The 5,555-nt window shown below is 39.1% G+C and overlaps 1 pseudogene; it reads left to right on the top strand.

Moving 5' to 3' along the window:
* Positions 1 to 3,879: 3,879 nt before the first annotated feature.
* LOC111171604 (UBX domain-containing protein 6 pseudogene) lies at positions 3,880 to 5,344 on the top strand (annotated as a pseudogene).
* The last annotated feature ends 211 nt before the right edge of the window (positions 5,345 to 5,555 follow it).

The raw sequence follows: 5,555 nt of genomic DNA on the forward strand, positions 1-5,555 counted from the left end.
TATACTTTGTTGATTATATTTTCTTGAGAAAATAGGAGATAAAGCCCTTCTGCTTAAACAATTAATTTGACATTGAGTAAAAGAAATTTGAAGGGAATTTGGGAATGATGAAACTACAGACAAGAGAAATAATTGTCAGGAAGTGCTAATGGCAAGACAGAAATTAGGGCTAATATATTTGCATTGCAGGATGGGTAGGATAGAGGCATCAGGATGAATGATTTAGGTACAGTTTCAGAGAGATAAGATGATTTACCTGACCTATAGTCTGAGTAGAAAACTCATGAAGAAGAAGGGGCAAAATATTGCCAAACAAATATTGAAGTGGTGCATCATGGGTCTTACTGTAGAAAAGAAAATGCATAAAACCAAAAGGTCTCAGTAGACTGTGAGAAAATGGTATGACCTAATATCTGACCTATTTGGATTCAGAGCATAGGAAAAAGAGAATATGACTGAAAAATGCAATTTGGAAGTTCAAGTGTTTTGAGTTTGAGGTACATGGTCTAGCCATCACAGTGCATGATTATGAAGAGAGGAAGCCCACTTCACTGATGCAGTGTTACACGAGGCATAGATTTTTTTTGCGTTAAGGCAGGGATGATTAGAGATTAGAGAGATGTGCCAAAATTCTATGGTGGGATGACTAATCCCAGAGTTTAAAAAAATATGTAGATTAATAAATTGAGGGTATTTTATCTTTCCTGTGAATTTACAGAGAAGTATACTCCTAGGCCAATAATTATAAGTATGAATAAAAAATAATGAGGCTGGGCTTCCCTGGTGGCGCAGTGGTTGATAATCCGCCTGCTGATGCAGGGGACACGGGTTCGTGCCCCGGTCTGGGAAGATCCCACATACCGCGGAGCGGCTGAGCCCATGAGCCGTGGCCACTGAGCTTGCAGGTCCGGAGCCTGTGCTCCACAACGGGAGAGGCCACAGCAGTGAGAGGCCTGTGTACCGCAAAAAAAAAAAAAAAAAAAAAAAAAAAAATGAGGCTGTCATGATGCTAAAATATCCACATTTCATAATACTTCCTAGGCCTGAAGAAATAGTAATAAAATAATTTTGTGTCACACATGACAGTGGTTTGTTATAAAAAAGACAAAAAGTTATCTCTATGCTGTTTCTTTTATTCTAGTATATTTTGAAAAATTGTTTGACACATTTTATCGTAAATGCAATAGAGATATAGAATTGGAAAATTAAAAAAATTACAAAATGAAGAATTTACATGCAATGGTATCACCTATTATCTCCTCATTCACAGATAAAATTATCTTGATATTATGAAATATTTTTCTTTTAGCCTTTTTTTTTTTTTTTTTTTTGCGGTACGCGGACCTCTCACTCTTGTGGCCTCTCCCGTTGCGGAGCACAGGCTCCGGACGCGCAGGCTCGGCGGCCATGGCTCACGGGCCCAGCCGCTCCGCAGCATGTGGGATCCTCCCGGACCGGGGCACGAACCCGCGTCCCCTGCATCGGCAGGCGGACTCTCAACCACTGCGCCACCAGGGAAGCCCTCTTTTAGCCTTTTATTCATTCACAAACTTAAACCCAGAAGTGCACATATATATACAAATTGTTATTATATCCATAAATGCAGTTTGATATTCTTCTTTAAATGATCATAGTACTGACATTTAAAATATTAAATTAATGATTTAATTAAATTATATCACTGATATTTTCCTACAGTTTAGACACTTCTTTTAATAATTTCTGGGCTTCCCCCGTGAGCCCCGTGAGAGGCCTGCGTACCGCAAAAAAAAATTCTAAATATTTTATCATACAGGCTTATCCTAATTTACTTAACTATTTTCTTATTTTATCAGAAATATAGATGTTTCTTTTTTTTTTTTTAATTGAGGGTAATGTAACGAACGTCCTAAATCACACATCTTTAGGTGCAGTACTATCCTTTTAGGTTAAATAGTGGAAATGTGTTAGATTTTAAGATACAGTTTTTTTAAGACTGAAGATAAGACATATGCTGCCAAATTGGTGTTATAAAAGTTTTTTTTTTCCTCAATAAAATTTGTACAATCTTCAGCTTTGTAATAGCGAAGCTTTTTTTTCCAACTTGACATGACCCTTATTGAGTATTAGAGTATATATAGAAGCTGTGTTATCAGGTGCCATAATGATCAGTGGTTTTCAGTTAAATACGATAAAAAAACAGTTAAAATGGGAATCATAGGTAAATAAATTGAGTTTGTTATATCATATTTGGAAATACAGTATACCAGTTGCCTTCAAGTCTAACTCTGGGACTTGACTTCTTCAAGGCAGGCTGTTGGAAACGGAAGATAAATGTGAACAATAGGCACCCTACAAGCATATACAGGAACTCACCTAAGGATTGGAGGCCATGTCAGTTCTCACTAAGTTTAACCTTGATGATGTGGGTGTCCTTCAGGAGAAGCTGGCATCCTTCATCTTGGAGGTAACCCCACCCTTGACTCAAGAGTCAGAATCTGAAGGAGGATCAAAGAACATCTGGAGCAGCTGTAGGATCAGCAGCAACCCCATGCTGACAAGGTAAGCATCAAATGACTGACAATTTGAGTCAGCTATAAAAGTACCTGATGACACTGACCCAAACTTCTGAGCATAAAAAAAAAAAAAATATGGCTGCTGCTTTACTTCAATCCTCTAAAGCTAGTGCACAAATGTCTCTTGTGGGCTACCTTAACCAGAAACATACTGGAAAGGGAACTCTGAGGAACCAAGTACAGCCTGGCACTCCGTTGACACTTTACAAAGCCACCATATACAATCAAGGTCTTTTCTTTGAGATTATTATTATGTTCTTAACATCATTACTTTCTTGAATGAAGCACATTTTCTTTGACTTCCATTTCTGATGTAAGGGAAGTGAGTACTTAAGAACCCTTTAAAAATAATTTGAATGCAGAATCTTGTTAGATTTTATATATGCATATAATGTATATACATTATATATATATATATATCCCCAAATTTTATTTATTTTTTGTCTCCTCCCAAAATGAGAGCAATGATTTTTTTTAATTTGACATCATTAGATTACATAAAATTACTTAATTTTGTTTTCAGAGAAACAACAATGCTGTTTCTTTTTCATTCACATTTTATAAGCATGTCTGATTGTTAAATAAATGAACCAATTATAAGAAAATGTGCCATCAGTTTAAACAGATTTGGGAACAATAGAATGTTGTTAAGCACTCAACACTTTTGGTGGGAGGAGAAGTTCATGACCATAATTGAAAGAAACCTACTAATCACTAATTTTCAGGCTGCCTTCGGCAACCATGGTCAACATATTTTATGGATGAAAAGGGGACATCCTAGCGTGTTGTGCCTGTTAAACAGAGATCTGTCAAGAAAACAACTCCAAATTTATACCAACCTCCATAACATATATACAGACCTTTTTCTAAAAAATACATATGCATATTTAGACATACATATATAAATACACACAGATATATGCATATAGATAGATACATAGATACATTCATAGAAAATTAAAAAGGCCCTGGACTGTATCCATAACTATTTGCAGTAGTATGCTGGAGCTGTCTTATACTGGCTTACAAAAGCCAACTGTGTGCATCTTTTCCCAAATCCCCATAAGTCACATCATGTTGGTAGCTTGAAATAAGGCATAGTGGAAATATATACACTATGAAATTGACAAACACTATAAATAGGGATTTGGGGGGTGGTCATTACAGGGGAAAAGTCAATTCTCAAAATTTTAGCAGCACACAACTTGTTATACATATATGTGCACACACACCCACATGCATGCACACACCCAACTATTTTAGAACAACTGCAAAATATATGAAACAATTCAGTATTTTAAAGTCTTCTCTGGTAAACTATATTTAATTGTTTCTAAGATATAGATTTTTTGTGTTTTATATCTCTGAAGTTTATGTATGATCTATAATTGATTTTATTTTATAATTGTAATTGGTTAGAGCTTCTTTTCCCCTTGATATTATAAATATAATGGTATGCCTTATGATCAGCAGTGTCATTTGTTTGATGTCTTCTATGTAATGCGACACAAGTAGTGTATGGTTAATCACTATATTTTTGCTGAATTTTTAGTTTGTTTCCAGTTTTTCACAATTACCAATGATGCTATAAATGATATATCATTAGTACACATTTCTTTTATAGTCTCCAGCCGGGGACCCACCGATAAGGCGCAGATGGTGGCAGCAGCTGCTGTAGTCGACTTGAGCATAAGTAACTCAGGGCCCTGAGACCCCCAACACAGGATTCCATTCAGAGCCAGGTAAGAAAGGAACTTAGAGCTGAAGGAACTCTGAATGGGAGGCTGGAGGCCCCAGGCACCAACATGGTGCTTGAGCTCAAAGAATGCTCTACCCATGGCTGTCCCTGGAGTGTACTTCACCCGCCCACTCACAGGGATCACTGTGAGGAAGGACCAGAGGGATGCCCACATCAAATGGATCATTCTCTCTCCACTTTTTCACTGACTCAGTAATTGTGCAACAGGGTGAAGCTGGGTATGGACACCATCGCCAATACCTGGACAATATCCTTCTGCATCCAGAGGAGAAGTACCAGGAGATCAAGCTATAGAACAAGGTGTTTCAGGAATGCATTTACAGCCTGGAAAGGACCCATAAGTTTTTGAGGCTTGTGGCTTCCAGAAGGCGATGCTTCCAGCTTCCAATCAAGAGCACCCTGAAGAGTTCTGCATGCTGAGCAAGGCCGCCCTGTTCCAGCCCCAGAAATTGGAGAGGCACCAGGAGCAGCTGCTTCACCCAGAGCCGGTGTGGAGCACCTGACCCACAGCACCGGACCTTCCCGTGCTCACCCCTGGCCTCTCAGTTCTACCTGCTGGGTCTTCTTCAACCTCACAGCAGAGAAGATCAAGTCAGAGCAGAGGCTCAGGTTAGAGGCTAAGGAGGGGCTGAGCGTGGTGTGCACCAAGGCAGTGCAGAAGGAGGAGCTAGAGAGATGCAAAATACACCTACACGCTGCTATGAGTCAGCTCCCTAGACCACTGCCTCCTCCAGTGGACCTTCTAAGATCATGGCACATCAGGGAGCTCACGGTACTGTGTGAATTCATCCTGGAGGCCTTGCAGAGTGACTGGCTGCATTGGAGCTGCTGGCTTTCAGCGCGCACAGGTTATCGGAGGACAGGAACCTGGCCTTGAAAGAGTGGTGGCTGATGCCCTCAGCCCTCCTGACTTTCATTTCAGGGTGGCCTTTCTAGAGGACTTCAAGGCTGTGGGGGCCGAGCAGAACTCCTGTGTCCTTAAACCTGAGCTCCTGTCAGCCATGGAGAAAATCTCTTGAAATAAAAGCAGGGTTGGCTTGACCCCTCCAAAAAAAATAAAGTATATCTATCTATCATCTATCTATCTATCTATCTATCTATCTATATATATTTATTTATTTATTCATTATGAAACCATAACTGAAGGATAGATTTAAGCAAGTAGACAGATTGAAAGAAGTAGAATTAGTAGTTCAAGGGCATTTCCATTTTAAATCTTGTCAGATAATGCCAGTTTTACA

This window comes from Delphinapterus leucas, chromosome 5 (genome assembly GCF_059928025.1).
Source record: "Delphinapterus leucas isolate spDelLeu-1000000601 "Yukka" chromosome 5, BTC_Dleu_Yukka2, whole genome shotgun sequence".
Taxonomy (NCBI): domain Eukaryota; kingdom Metazoa; phylum Chordata; class Mammalia; order Artiodactyla; family Monodontidae; genus Delphinapterus; species Delphinapterus leucas.